The following is a 16,387-nucleotide window of genomic DNA, read 5'->3' on the forward strand; positions in this document are numbered from 1 at the left end:
ATGACTCTAGTCCCAATTGCTTGCATTTGGCCCATATCCCTCTAGACCCATCTTACCCATGTAACTGTCTAAATGCTTTTTAAAAGACAAAATTGTACCCGCCTCCACTACTACCTCTGGCAGCTTGTTCCAGACACTCACCACCCTCTGTGAAAGAATTGCCCCTCTGGACACTTTTGTATCTCTCCCCTCTCACCTTAAACCAGTGGTTCCCAAACTTTTTTCACTGGGCCGCACTTTCGGAATAAAAATTTGCTCGCGCCACACCGGATTTTTTATTGATAAGAAATACATTTTAAAAAAACAACTCCTAGCAGTGCTTGATTCATAACATAGAACACAACTACTTTATAATATGACCATGGGACATCCAGAAAGTATAAAACAATGCTTGTTTAAACCATGTTTAAATGTTTCTTTGATTGTCCTTGAATCTTCCCACCACTCTTGCCATCCTCTCTCGCCGCACCAGTGTGGCGCGCCGCACCCTTTGGGAACCACTGCCTGAAACCTATGCCCTATAGTTTTAGACCCCCCTACCTTTGGGAAAAGATATTGACTATCTAGCTGATCTGTGCCCCTCATTATTTTATAGACCTCGATAAGATCACCCCTAAGTCACCTACGCTCCAGAGAAAAAAGTCCCAGTCTATCCAGCCTCTCCTTATAACTCGTCAATTGTTGGAAAAACCCATCTGGTTCACGAATGTCCCTTTAGGGAAGGAAATCTGTCGCCCTTACCCGGTCTGGCCTACATGTGACTCCAGAGCCGCAGCAATGTGGTTGGCTCTCAACTGCCCTCCAAAGGGCAGCTGGGGAAGGGCAATAAATGCTGGCAGCCAGTGACGCCCGGGTCCCACAAAGTAAAAAAAAAAGCACAACCTTGTGTGATTTATTTTGTTGTGATGTGTTGGTACAAAGGCCCCAAATAAGCCCCAGTGTCAGGGTTGAAAAGGGCTCCCTCCAATCCTTTATTATTGTCACAAGTAGGCTTACATTAATACTGCAATGGAGTTACTGTGAAAATCCCCTAGTCGCCACACTCCGGTGCCTGTTCGGGTACACTGAGGGAGAATTTAGCACAGCCAATGCACCCTAACCAGCATGTCTTTCGGTCTGTGGGAGGAAACCGGAGCACCCAGAGGAAACCCACACAGACACGGGGAGTATGTGCAAATGCCACACAGACAGTGGCCCAAGCCGGGAATCGAACCCGGGTCCCGGGTGCTGTGAGGTAGCAGTGCTAACCACTGTGCCACCATGCCGCCCCCAAAAATAAGCCAAATTTCAAACGTCAATCCCCTCATGGTCTGTATCATCCTGGGGAATTGCCCTGGACTAACCCCATAACCTGGTGTTCTGTCTGTGGGAGGGTGCCTGGAACTGAACTCCATGAGGTGTGGCCAGCGTTCTGTGTGAGCGCTGTCGTAATTCCGTGCCCCGGATGGCGCACTCCAAATCCATGAACTTGACCCTGACAACCGCGGATACACACCTCACCATGGTTCAGTTACTGCTCCTGCTAAACATTAGGCTGTATGATTGACTGAAGAATTAAATCCTTTTACAGGAGTCAGTGCCTTCAAGCTGAGTCGTGCTATCGAGGCTGTCGGCGGAAACTTACGGTAATCATTTCTCTTCCCAAAACTGCACTTTGATACATTTTGAAATGACCAATTGGGTTCTGCTCCTGGTGCAGTTGCTGAATGTACCACGTGTTGTGTTGTTAAACTATAAACACGAGTGGGGTGGCTCTGGGGAGGGTGGTTAAAACTGATCTCTGTGCTGCCCATTATTCAGCCTTTACGAGGCCTCTTAAACTCCCAAGATGGTGTCAGTGACATGTGTACACTTGCAATGGAAAGAATGCAGGACACCATATTTGTAAAGGTATTAGTATCTAGGGGCAGCGAGGTGGCACAGTGGTTAGCCCTGCCACCTCACAGTGCCAGGGACCTGGGTCCAATTCCCAGCTTGGGTCTCTATCTGTGTGGACTCTGCATGTTCTCCCCGTGACTGCGTGGGTTTCCTCCGGGTGCTCTGGTTTCCTCCCACAGTCCAAAAGATGTACTGGTTAGGGTGCATTGGCCGTGCTAAATTCTCCCTCAGTGTACCCGAACAGGCGCCGGAGTGTGGCGAAGAGGGGAATTTCACAGTAACTTCATTGCAGTGTTAATGTAAGCCTACTTGTGACACTAATAATTTTTTTAAAATCTATTGACCACTGGCAGCTTTCAGCTTTCACTGGCAGGTTGTGATGTTAATCACTTTCTTAGTGTTGATTTAATGGCAGAGTTGCCATTCTGGACCTCCAGCCGCCCCACCCACTACCTCCCACAGCTGAAAAACTGCTTCTTGTTCAGTCTCTGGATTATTCCTTCTCTACTGAATGTATTCAAGAGGCGGCTGGATATAGCACTTGGGGTGAATGGGATTAAAGGTTATGGGGGGAAAGCAGGATTAGGCTATTGAGTTGGACAATCAGCCATGATCGTGATGAATGGCGGAGCAGGCTCGAAGGGCCGAATGGCCTCCTCCTGCTCCTATCTTCTATGTTTCTATGTTTCTATTGTTGCTGCAATTCTACAGGCTGAATTCCAACTGAGTCGTGATGACTCGGAAGCCCTTTAAAAATGGCGGGCAGGTCCCGATTCCAGGATTCCTGACCGTTCCTGGGCCTGTTTGATTCCCGGGAGTGCCTTTGCAGTCCTGTCGAAAGCCGGTGTCCGGCACTCCCACCCTGGCCAACTCCATTGCAGGGATAGTCATGTCCTCTGCAATTTTCACAGAGTCAGGCCAGGGTTTAACGAGCTGTGGCTCAAAGTGTCTGAGAGGAGTCACAAATCCCAGTGTGTATGAGGGACCTTTGAAAAAGTGAATTTCCAGGGTCCTCTTCATGCCTCTCCCCCCCACCCCCCATGCCACTGTAAGACTCCTGGCATTAAACGCGACTGGGAGACTGAGCAGAGACCATGCAGAGCAGGCTTCCCACTGAATGTCTCCTTCAGCATTCAGACATTGGGTAGATGCAACATGTATTGCAGTAGCAGCTGAGATGTCCGCAGTCAGATGCGACATCACGGTTGCTGAAGGTAGCTATGTATTTTGTGTTGCCGTCACGCTCTGCACAAAACCATGTGCCACGTTGGTGCCAGACTCCTCCATGCTCTTTAGCAGACATTCCCCTGTTCCAAGCATTTGGATGTTTACACCCACCAGCCTTCTTCTGAAGCCTGGCCCAGTGAAGACCTCACCTGAGTCCTCAGCAGCAGATCTGATGTCCTCCAGCAAACTGGCATCTATGCTACCCTTGCCCCCTGCCATAGTCCCTGAGCAATAATGCCCAGTGTCTCATCATGTGCAGGTCCGTCTCTGTCCAGATTACCCTGATGGGGCAGTACAGCGGTCAGCACTGCTGCCTCACAGCGCCAGGGACCCGGGTTCGATTCCCAGCTTGGGTCACTGTCTGTGCGTAGTCTGCACGTTCTCCCCGTGTCTGCGTGGGTTTCCTCCCACAGTCCGAAAGACGTGCTGGTTAGGTGCATTGGCCATGCTAAATTCTCCCTCAGTGTACCTGAACAGGTGCTGGAGTATGGCGACTCAGGGATTTTCACAGTAACTTCATTGCAGTGTTAATGTAAGCCTACTTGTGACAAATAAGTAATAATAATCTGGTGGCTGCAAGTGTGTAACCGAGTAGTGCAGCACAGGAATAGGCCCTTCGACACACCAATCCTGTGCTGACAGGTCAAAGAGATGACTGAAAAGGGTGTTATAAAGGTGACAGGATCATTAATGTCCTTTGAGTGTTCCTCAGGGTATAAAAGAGAGGGAGGAGACATGAAGAGATTAAGGAATTGGGGCGGCACGGTAGCACAGTGGTTAGCCACTCCTGCCTCACAGCGCCAGGGACCCGGGTTCGATTCCTGGCTTGGGTCACTGTCTGTGTGGAGTCCGCACGTTCTCCCCATGTCTGCGTGGGTTTCCTCCGGGCGCTCCGGTTTCCTCCCACAGTCCAAAGATGTGTGAGTTTGGTTGATTGGCCTTGGTAAATTGACCCTCACGTCAGGGGGATTAGCAGGGTAAATATGTGGGGTTATGGGAATAAGGTGTGGGTGAGATTGTGGTCGGTGCAGACTCAATGGGCCGAGAGGCCTCCATCTGCACTGTAGGGATTCTATGATTCCATGGTGATTCTATGAATTCAGTGAGAAGTCAGCACAATATTATGCAGCTCACATATTCTGATTTAATGAGTATCATTGGCAGGTCACGCACTGTGTCATCTGTGGCTCAGTGGGTAGCACTCTCACCTCTGAGTCAGGAGGATGAGGGTTCAAATCCCACTTGGGGATCTGTGCACAAAGTGCAGGATCACACAGCGGGACACTGCGGAGATGCTGTCAGAGGTGCTGCACAAGCTTTGGTTCAAAATGTTAACCTGAGGCCCCATCTGTCTGCTGGGCTGGATGTGAAATATCCCATGGCATTATTGTGAAGAGCAGTGAGAGAGCTCTCTCCAGTATATCTATACTACAGTCGGCACCGCAAAATCTGGTCATTATCATATTGCTGGGAGCTTGCTGTGCGCAAATTGGGTGTTTTTCACTAAACTACAAATTGACTATTGTTCGGGTCCCGGGTCAGAACCCCAAGGTATATTCTGAAACGAGACGAGACCCCAACAATTTTCTATTTTGATATAAATGTGAGAACAAATAACATTACAGCACAAGAACAGGCCCTTCGGCCCACTAAGCCTGCGCCGATATGCGGTTTCTATTCCCCTGTTTGCCCTCCGGTCATGTGTCTATCAAGATACACCTTGAATGTTGCTAATGTGCCTGCTTCCATCACCTCCACAGGCAGCGAGTTCCAGGCACCCACTACTCTCTGCGTGAAAAACTTCCTCCACACATCTCCCTTAAACTTTCCCCCTCTCACCTTGAACCTGTGCCCCCTTGTAGTCGACCCTTCTACCCTGGGAACAAGCCTCTGACTATCCACCCTATCTGTGCCTCTCATAATTTTGTAGAACTCTATTGGGTCACCCCTCAGCCTCCGTCTTTCCAGAGAAAATAATCCGAGTTGATCCAACCTTTCCTCATACCTAAAACCCTCGAGACCAGGCAACATCCTGGTGAACCTTCTGTGCACCCTCTCCAAAGCATCCACGTCCTTCTGGTAGTGTGGCGACCAGAACTGCACACAATATTCCAAATACGGTCTAACTAGACTTTTAAGAGCTGTAACATAACTTGCCAACTTTTATACTTGATGCCCTGGCCGATGGCTGTACGCCTTCTTGACCTTAAAGGAAAGGATATTTCTTTTCAGGAGTACAGTTTTGTGAATTGTTGTGGGAAGGTTTGTCGAAAGCAGGAATCACTGCAGCTGGAGTAGGGTAAAGTAAAAGTAAAGTTAGTTTATTAGTCACAAGTAAGGCTTACATTAACACTGCAATGAAGTTACTGTGAAACTCCCCCTAGTTGCCACACTCCTAACCAGCACATCTTTCGGAATGTGCAGGAGTTCAGGAATGGGAATTTGGGAATCTCTCCTCCGTTGGCGATGGTGGTGTGACAGGAATCTTCCTCATGCAGTTAGTGAGTAGGATCTGGAACTCACTGCCCGAGAGTGTGGTGGAGACAGGAGCAGCCGAAGCTTTCGGAAGTGAATTCGATCATAGTCTAAAATGAAACATTTCACAGAGCTACAGGGACATGGGGGTGGGGGTGGGGAGTGGCACTCTGTAAATTGCTCCTTCAGAGAGCCAGGGTGATAGGGTGAATAACCTCACTCTGTGCTGTCACCATTCTATCAGTGACCCTTGCCCTCCAGCTGTGTGTTCACTGAGCAGTGGCCGTCCCTCCTCGGAGTCAGAGGTTTGTGGGTTCAAGTCCCGCTCCAGAAACTCTGTCCTTTCTCTTGTCACACTGTTGGATTTGATGAGAGCCAGGGTTCGAGAGTTCAATGCGCCTGTCTCTCCTGTTACTGGTTCTCAGTTAGAGAGTGTGGGCGAATGCTGTGAATGAGCTGTGCTCCTAGCCTGCTCCTGATTGTCCAATCTGGGCTGCCGTGGGCCAAGCCCAACCCTGGGAGCCAAGTCTCAGGTAGCTATGGAAATGCAGTGTTCTCACTGTGAGATTAATATGAAGCATTCATATTATGAAGCATTCATGAAGCATTTTTCGAAAATGTGATTAAACACATTGACGAAGGGAAAGCGGTAGATGTGGTTTATATGGATTTTAGCAAGGCGTTCAATAAGGTCCCCCATGCAAGGCTTCTAGAAAAAGTGAGAGGGCATGGGATCCAAGGGGCTGCTGCCCTGTGGATCCAGAACTGGCTTGCCCAAAGGTCTTGCACCTCTGCAAGACGTGCCAGATCATCGACACAGATGCCATCATCTCACGTGAGAACACCATCTACCAGGTACACGGTACCTACTCTTGCAACTCGGCCAACGTTGTCCACCTGATACGCTGCAGGAAAGGATGTCCCAAGGCATGGTACATTGGGGAAACCATGCAGACGCTATGGCAACGGATGAATGAACACCGCTCGACAATCACCAGGCAAGACTGTTCTCTTCCTGTGGGGGAGCACTTCAGCGGTCACGGGCATTCAGCCTCTGATCTTTGGGTAAGCGTTCTCCAAGGCGGCCTTCACGACACACGACAGCGCAGAGTCGCTGAACAGAAACTGATAGCCAAGTTCCGCACACATGAGGACGGCCTAAACCGGGATGTTGGGTTTATGTCACACTATCAGTAACCCCCACAGCTTGCCTCCTGGACTTGCTGGCTGTCCTGTCTGGAGACAATACACATCTCTTTAACCTGTGCTTAATGCTCCCTCCACTCACATTGTCTGTATCTTTAAGACCTGGTTGGTTGTAGAGATTTGCATTCTAATCAGTATTCTGTAACTTGATTTTGTGTCTCTGTGCCCTGTTTGAGAGCAGATTTCCACTCCATCTGACGAAGGAGCAGCGCTCCGAAAGCTAATGGTATTTGCTACCAAATAAACCTGTTGGACTTTAACCTGGTGTTGTTAAAACTCTTACTGTGATTGCCCAAAGTAAGAAGTTTAACAACACCAGGTTAAAGTCCAACAGGTTTATTTGGTAGCAAAAGCCACACAAGCTTTCGAGGCTCTGAGCCCCTTCTTCAGGTGAGTGGGAATTCTGTTCACAAACAGAACTTATAAGACACAGACTCAATTTACATGAATAATGGTTGGAATGCGAATACTTACAACTAATCCAGTCTTTAAGAAACAAAACAATGGGAGTGGAGAGAGCATCAAGACAGGCTAAAAAGATGTGTATTGTCTCCAGACAAGACAGCCAGTGAAACTCATTCCAACCATTATTCATGTAAATTGAGTCTGTGTCTTATAAGTTCTGTTTGTGAACAGAATTCCCACTCACCTGAAGAAGGGGCTCAGAGCCTCGAAAGCTTGTGTGGCTTTTGCTACCAAATAAACCTGTTGGACTTTAACCTGGTGTTGTTAAACTTCTTACTGTGTTTACCCCAGTCCAACGCCGGCATCTCCACATCATTGCCCAAAGTAGGCAGAGAGTGTGTATAGATGGGTCTTTTTCTAAATGGAGGTCGGTCACCAGTGGTGTGCCCCAGGGATCTGCTCTGGGACCCTTGCTGTTTGTCATTTTCATAAATGACCTGGATGAGGAAGTGGAAGGATGGGTTGGTAAGTTTGCCGACGACACGAAGGTTGGTGGGGTTGTGGATAGTCTGGAGGGATGTCAGAAGTTACAGAGAGACATTGATCGGATGCAAGACCGGGCGGAGAAGTGGCAGATGGACTTCAACCCAGATAAATGCGTAGTGGTCCATTTTGGCAGGTCAAATGAGATGAAAGAGTACAATATAAAGGGAAAGACTCTTAGTACTGTAGAGGATCAGAAGGACCTTGGGGTCCGGGTCCATAGGACTCTAAAATCGGTCCTGCAGGTGGAGGAGGTGGTTAAGAAGGCGTATGGTGTGCTGGCCTTTATCAATCGAGGGATTGAGTTTAGGAGTCCGGGGATAATGATGCAGCTATATAAGACCCTCGTCAGACCCCACTTGGAGTACTGTGCTCAGTTCTCGTCGCCTCATTACAGGAAGGATGTGGAAAAGATTGAAAGGGTGCAGAGGAGATTTACAAGGATGTTGCCTGGATTGAGTGGCATGCCTTATGAGGATAGGCTGAGGGAGCTCGGTCTTTTCTCCTTGGAGAGACGTAGGATGAGAGGAGACCTAATAGAGGTATATAAGATGTTGAGAGGCATAGATCAGGTGGACTCTCAGAGGCTTGTTCCCAGGGTGGAAATGGCTGCTACGAGAGGACACAGGTTTAAGGTGCTGGGGGGTAGGTACAGGGGAAATGTTAGGGGAAAGTTTTTCACACAGAGGGTGGTGGGCGAGTGGAATCGGTTGCCGTCAGTGGTGGTGGAGGCAAACTCAATAGGGTCTTTTAAGAGACTCCTGGATGAGTATATGGGACTGAATAGGATGGAGGGTTATAGGTAGGCCTAGAAGGTAGGGATATGTTCGGCACAACTTGTGGGGCCGAAGGGCCTGTTTTGTGCTGTAGTTTTTCTATGTTTCTATGTTTCCATGTTTCATTCAGGTAAAGGTTAATGGCTGCACTCTGGACTTTGGCCAGCTAAGTTCAAATCCCAGTCCACAGTTAAAGTTAAAGTTTATTTATCAGTGTCACAAGTCAGGCTTACATTAACACTGCAATGAAGTTACTGTAGAAATCCCTGAGTCACCACACTCCGGCACCTGTTCGGGTACACTGAGGAAGAATTTAGCACGGCCAATGCACCTAACCAGCATGTCCTTCGGACTGTGGGAGGAAACTGGAACACCCGGAGGAAACCCACGCAGACACGGGGAGAATGTGCAAACTCCACACAGACAGTGACCCAAGCCGGGAATCAAACCCAGGTCCCTGGCGCTGTGAGGCAGCAGTGCTAACCACTGTGCCACCGTGTTACCCCGAACACAAAGATGCAGTGCTGAGGGAGTGCTGCGCTGTCACAGATGCCATCTTCTGGATGAGATGTTAGACCAAGCCCCATTCGGCCATACCAAATGGATGGAAAATGCCATGGCTGCTTCCTGAAGGGCAGCATTTACCGCCCCCCCCCCCTCCCCCACCCGCCCCCCCAACCAACTCTGTTCATTTATCACACTGAGGTTTGTGAGAATTTGCTCTGCACAGATTGGCCGCTGCGTTTCCTGCAGCAACCGTAGCGACTACACTTCAAAATTACCTCCAAGTGCTTTGGGACGTCCTGATGCTGTGAAAGGTGCTATATAAATGTAACTTCTTCCTTCTTTGGACAGATTCTGTTCCTTTGCATCGAGAATGGTGTGGAGGGCGGCGGGGGCGGGGAGCGGGGGGGTGGGGGGGGCGGTGGGGGGCATGGGAAACCATTGGCTAATGTGAGGGCTGGAGGCTGAAGGGGGTGGGGTCAGAAAGAGGAGAAAAGATCCCCAGGAGGAATGAGGACAAAGCAGCAGATAGATGTCCCACTTGTCTGAGGTGGTGACCATCCAGGCTGTGAAACCCCAACTGAGGGAAGCACATTTCCGAAACACGACATAGAACGGGGAGAGAGAAACCGGCCAACGGCCAACCGAGTCTTTGGAAGGAACCAGGTGGGAATAAATCGAATCCAGTTCGTTGTGAGAGTCCTCAGGTTGTTAACAGGTATCACCAGCCTCTCACCAGAGGTAAGCCAGGAGAGTCAGAGAAGGATTACAAAGAACAAAGAAAATTACAGCACAGGAACAGACCCTTTGGCCCTCCAAGCCTGCACTGACCATGCTGCCCAACTGAACTAAAAACCCCTACCCTTCCGGGGACCATATCCCTCTATTCCCATCTTAGTCATGTATTTGTCAAGACGCCCCCCAAAAATCACTATCGTATCCGCTTCCACCTACCTATCCCGGCAGCGAGTTCCAGGCACCAACACCCTCAGTGTAAACACTTGCCTCGTACATCTCCTTTAAACCTTGCCCCTCGCACCTTAAACCTATGCTCCCTAGTAATTGACTCTTCCACCCTGGAAAAAGCTTCTGACTATCCACTCTGTCCATGCCTCTCATAATCTTGTAGACTTCTATCAGGTCTCCCCTCAACCTCCATCGTTCCAGTGAGAACAAACCAACTTTCTCCAACCTCTCCTCATAGCTAATGAAAAATTAATGAAAAATGGCAGATGGATTTTAACCCTGATAAGTGTGAGGTGATTCATTTTGGTAGGACAAATTTGAATGCGGATTACAGGGTCAACGGCAGGGTTCTGAGGAATATGGAGGAACAGAGAGATCTTGGGGTTCATATCCACAGATCTCTGAAGGTTGCCACTCAAGTGGATAGAGCCGTGAAGAAGGCCTATAGTGTGTTTGCGTTTATTAACAGGGGGTTTGAGTTTAAGAGCCGTGGGGTTATGCTGCAACTGTACAGGACCTTGGTGAGACCACATTTGGAATAGTGTGTGCAGTTCTGGTCACCTCACTATAAGAAGGATGTGGAAGAGAGTGCAGAGGAGATTTACCAGGATGCTGCCTGGTTTGGAGGGTAGGTCTTATGAGGAAAGGTTGAGGGAGCTCGGGCGAAGGAGGATGAGAGGCAACTTAATAGAGGTTTATAAGATGATAAGGGGGATAGATAGAGTGGACGTTCAGAGTCTATTTCCTCGGGTGAATGTAGCTGTTACTAGGGGGCATAACTATAAGGTTCATGGTGGGAGATATAGGAGGGATGTCCGAGGTAGGTTCTTTACTCAGAGAGTGGTTGGGGTGTGGAATGGACTGCCTGCTGTGATAGTGGAGTCGGACACTTTCGGAACTTTCAAGTGGTTATTGGATAGGCACATGGAGCAAACCAGAATGATAGGGAGTGGGATAGCTTGATCTTGGTTTCGGACAAAGCTCGGCACAACATCAAGGGCCGAAGGGCCTGTACTGTGCTATGTTCTAATGCCCTCCATACCAGGCAACATCCTGGTAAATCTTTTCTGTACCCTCTCCAAAGCCTCCACATTCTTCTGGTAGTGTGGCGACCAGAGTTGAACACTATATTCCAAGTGCGGCCTAACTAAGGTTCTATAAAGCTGCAACATGACTTGCCAATTTTTAAACTCAATGCCCTGGCCAATGAAGGCAAGCATGCCGTATGCCTTCTTGACTGCCTTCTCCACCTGCGTTGCCACTTTCAGTGACTGTGTACCTGTACACCCAATCCCTCTGCCTATCAATACTCCAAAGGATTCTGCCATTTACTGTGTATTTCCCATCTGTATTAGACCTTCCAAAAAGCATTACCTCACATTAAATGTGAAGATGTGTTAATGCGAGTTTGAAACAATATTGCTGACAGCTCCAGCAAGTGGCAGCAACACAGTCACAAACACAGCAAAGGAAGATATCAGGGTATGGAACTCAGGACCAAGGGGTCAGTGATGCTCGGGACACCGGGGTCGGTGCTCCTCGGGACCCCGGGGTTGGTGGTCCTCGGGCCCTGGGGTCGGTGATGCTCGGGACCCCCGGGGTCAGTGGTCCTCGGGGCCGTGAGGTCAGTGGTCCTCGGTCCCCCGGGGTCAGTGGTCCTCGGGTCCCCGGGGTCAGTGATGCTCGGAACCCCGGGGTCGGTGGTCCGTGGGACCCCAGGGTCAGTGGTGCTCGGGACCCCCAGGTCAGCGGCCCTTGGGACCCCGGGGTCGGCGGTGCCCGGGACCCCGACGTCGGCGGTCCTTGGGACCCCGGGGTCGGTGATGCTCGGGACCCCGGGGTCAGTGGTGTTCGGAACCCTGTGGTCAGTGGTCCTCAGGACCTCGGGTTCAGTGGTCCTCGGGACCCCGGGGTCAGCTGTGTTCAGGACCCCGGGGTCGGTGGTCCTCGGGACCCGGGGTCGGTGGTCCTCGGGACCCCGGGGTCGGTGATGCTCGGGACCCGGGGTCGGTGGTGTTTGGGACCCCGGGGTTGGTGGTCCTCAGGACCCCTGGGTCGGTGATGCTCAGGACCCCAGGGTCAGTGGTCCTTGGGACCCCAGGGTCGGTGATGTTCGGGACCCCGGGGTCAGTGGTCCTCGGGACCCCGGGGTCGGTGGTGTTCGGGACCCCGGGATTGGTGGTGTTCGGGACCCCGGGATCGGTGGTGTTCGGGACCCCGGGGTCGGTGGTGTTCGGGACCCCGGGGTCGGTGGTGTTCAGGACCACGGGGTCGGTGGTGTTCGGGACCTCGGGGTCGGTGGTGCTCGGGACCCCGGGGTCGGTGGTGTTCGGGACCCCGAGGGTCGGTGGTGTTCGGGACCCCGGGGTCAGTGGTGTTCGGGACCCCGGGATCAGTGGTGTTCGGGACCCCGGGGTTGGTGCTGTTTTGGACCCCGGGGTCGGTGGTGTTCGGGACCCCAGGGTCAGTGGTCCTCGGGACCTGGGGTCGGTGGTGTTCGGGACCCCGGGGTTGGTGCTGTTTTGGACCCCGGGGTCGGTGGTGTTCTGGACCCCGAGGGTCGGTGGTGTTTGGGACCCCGAGGGTCGGTGGTGTTCGGGACCCCGGGGTCGGTGGTGTTCGGTACCCTGGGGGTTGGTGGTCCTCGGGACCCTGGGGGTCGGTGGTGTTCGGGACCCCGGGGTCGGTGGTGCTCGGGATCCTGGGGGTCGGTGGTGTTCGGGACCCTGGGGGTTGGTGGTCCTCGTGACCCTGGGGGTCGGTGGTGTTCGGGACCCCGGGGTCGGTGGTGCTCGGGATCCTGGGGGTCGGTGGTGTTCGGGACCCTGGGGGTTGGTGGTCCTCGGGACCCTGGGGGTCGGTGGTGTTCGGGACCCCGGGGTCGGTGGTGCTCGGGATCCTGGGGGTCGGTGGTGTTCGGGACCCCGGGGTCGGTGGTGTTCGGGACCCTGGGGTCGGTGGTCCTCGGGACCAGAAACCCAAAGCCAATCAGGTTCCTTTCCCCAGAGCTATTGACAGGGGAACCAGCCAATCACGCGCACCAGGAAGCAGCATTAAACCAATCAACTGCTTCCGGGGGCGTGGCTCCACTCTGGTCCAATGAGCGGCGAGCAGGGACTGTAGCAATCCGAGGCAGCAGCCAATCAGCAGGCGGCGGAGGGGAGAGTATCCATCGTGCGGGCCGAGCGGCTCCAGCTGATTGCCGGACCCGGGAAAAGGCGCTGAGAGGCGGGGAGAGGATGAGGGGGCAGCCGGGGTCCCCGGTCCTTTCCTATCAGAGTCTGGTCCACGCTGTGGCCGGGGCTGCGGTAAGTGCTGCTCCCGGAGCCGGGCTCCCAGTCCCTGGATTATAAACCCAGACCCTGACCCTGTCCCCAGAGCTGCCCCCACACCAACCTGCACCCAGACCCTGTCCCTGATCCGGGCTGGGGCAACTCCAGTTACACCCACACCCTGTCCCTGCCCCCAGAGCTGCACCCACACCAACCTGCATCCAGTCCCTGGGTTATAAACCCAGACCCTGTCCCTGATCCAGGCTGGGGCAACTCCAGTTACACCCACACCAACTTGCACCCAGTCCCTGGAATATAAACCCAGACCCTGTCCCTGCTCCCAGAAAGAGTTTTAACAACACCAGGTTAAAGTCCAACAGGTTTAGTTGGTAGCAAATGCCATTAGCTTTCGGAGCGCTGCTCCTTCGTCAGATGGAGTGGAAATCTGCTCTCAAGGAGCAGCGCTCCAAAAGCTAATGGTATTTGCTACCAACTAAACCTGTTGGACTTGAACCTGGTGTTGTTAAAACTCTTACTGTGTTCACCCCAGTCCAACGCTGGCATCTCCACATCAAACAGGGCACAGAGACACAAAATCAAGTTACAGAATACTGATCAGAATGCGAATCTTTACAGCTAATCAGGTCTTAAAGATATCTTTAAGACCCTGTCCCTGCTCCCAGAGCCAGGCTGGAGCAACTCCAGCTGCACCCACGCCAACCGGAACCCTGTCCCTGGAAAATAATGATGTGGAGATGCTGGCGTTGGACTGGGGTAAACACAGTAAGAAGTTTAACAACACCAGGTTAAAGTTCAACAGGATTATTTTGTAGCAAAAGCTACACAAGCTTTTGGAGCCCCGAGCCCATTCACCTGAAGAAGTGGCTCGGGGCTCCAAAAGCTTGTGTGGCTTTTGCGACCAAATAAACCTGGAACATAAATACAGATCCTGCATTATAAACCCAGATCCTATCCCTGGACAATAAATCCAGACCCTGCCCTTGCTCCCAGGGCCAGGCTGGGGCAACTCCAGCTGCACCCTGTCCCTGGATTATAAACCCAGACCCTGTCTCTAAATTATAAACCCGGACCCCGCCCCTAAATTATAAACCCGGACCCCGCCCCTAAATTATAAACCCGGACCCCGCCCCTAAATTATAAACCCGGACCCCGCCCCTAAATTATAAACCCGGACCCCGCCCCTAAATTATAAACCCACACCCTGTCTCTGGATTATAAACCCACACCCTGTCTCTGGATTATAAACCCATACACTGTCTCTGGATTATAAGGCCAGACTCTGTCCCTGGAATATAACCTCCACCCACAGTCTGTGGTCTTTCTAAAGCTTGGTGGAGGGGGGGGGGGTGGGGCGGGTGCGGCGGAGAATCTATGTTGGAAAATAGTAAAGGTGAATTTCAAGTCATTTAACCTGAGCCTGAGTGGGTGTTACTGCGTGTGCTGGGAGCCCTGTGGCTGACTCGCCCTCTCTGTCCTGACAGCATTAGTTGTCAGGTTGGAAGCTTTTCTTTAGATGAGAGTTGCTGCCTCCCTCTCTCTACTCCACTGGCCCGAGTTTACCCAACCAGAGCCAATACTGTTCTTCCTGGATCAACAGCTGTCACACACCCGAGATATTCCACTCCGGCTAGTCACGGGGATTATTTCTGGGTCACTGGTTTTCTCTGTGTGGCAACCTGCTCATGTCCGCTGTGTAAATCCTCCCGTAACGCTCACTGAGCTCCAATGACAGAGCCTTAAATAGCACTGTCCCACCCACCTGAAATCCTGTGGCCCTGACCGCAACACCCTGCACACCGAGGACAGCCCCCACCATCAAATCCCTACAGTGCAGAAGGAGGCTATTCAGCCCATCAAGTCCGCACTGTCTCACTGAAAGAGGATCTTCTCCAGGGCCACCCCTCTGTCCTATCCCCGTAACCCTGCGCATTTTCCACAGCTAATCCCCCTAACCTACACATGTTAAGACACTAAGGGGCAATTTAGCATGGTCAATGCACCTAACCCGCACATCTTTGGACTGTGGGAGGAAACTGGAACACCCGGAGGAAACCCACGCAGACATGGGGAGAATGTGCAAACTTCACACAGACAGTGACCCAAGTCAGGATTTGAACCCAGGTCCTTGGAGCTGTGAAGCAGCAGTGCCACCCACATGAAAGTTTTTTAAATATTTTGGAAAGGTTGAGTTCAGAACAGTTCTGAGGACAATGGAATTTTATGTCTACCTACCTGAATGGGAGAGAGGAGTGTGCAGAGGGATCTGGGTGTCCTTGTGCACCAGTCACTGAAGGTAAGCATGCAGGTGTAGCAGGCGGTAAAGAAGGCAAATGGTATGTTGGTCTTCATTGCGAGAGGTTTCGAGTACAGGAGCAGGGATGTGTTGTTGCAATTATACAGGGTCTTGGTGAGGCCACACCTAGAGTATTGTGTGCAGTTTTGGTCTCCTTTTCTGAGGAAGGATGTTCTTGCTCTCGAGGGAGTGCAGCGAAGGTTTACCTGGCTGATTCCGGGGATGGCGGGACTGATGTGTGAGGAGAGATTGACTAGGTTAGGATTGTTTTCGCTGGAGTTCAGACGAATGAGGGGGGAATCCCATAGAGACTTATAAAATTCTAACAGGACTAGGCAGGGTAGATGCAGGGAGGATGTTCCTGATGATGGGGGAGTCCAGAACCAGGGGTCACAGTCTGAGGATTCAGGGTAGACCATTTAGGATGGAGATGAGGAGACATTTCTTCACCCAAAGAGTGGTGAGCCTGTGGAATTCATTCCCACAGGAAGTAGTTGATGCCAAAACATTGAATGCATTCAAGAGGCGGCTGGATATAGCACTTGGGGTGAATGGGATTAAAGGTTATGGGGAGAAAGCAGGATTAGGTTATTGAGTTGGACGATGAGCCATGACCGTGATGAATGGTGCAGCAGCCTCGAAGGGCCGAATGGCCTCCTCCTGCTCCTATCTTCTATGTTTCTTTGTAAAACAAATATTTCAGGAGAAGATTTATAGCTGGCTGTGTGAGTGAGACCAGCTGATGAAAACAGCTGTGGGCTGGGAGTGTGTGGAACTTGAATCAGATATCCAATTGGATTTCCACAGCAGAGTGGGGGCGA

The sequence above is a fragment of the Mustelus asterias genome, chromosome 21, assembly GCF_964213995.1.
Source record: "Mustelus asterias chromosome 21, sMusAst1.hap1.1, whole genome shotgun sequence".
In the NCBI taxonomy this organism is placed as follows: Eukaryota; Metazoa; Chordata; class Chondrichthyes; order Carcharhiniformes; family Triakidae; genus Mustelus; species Mustelus asterias.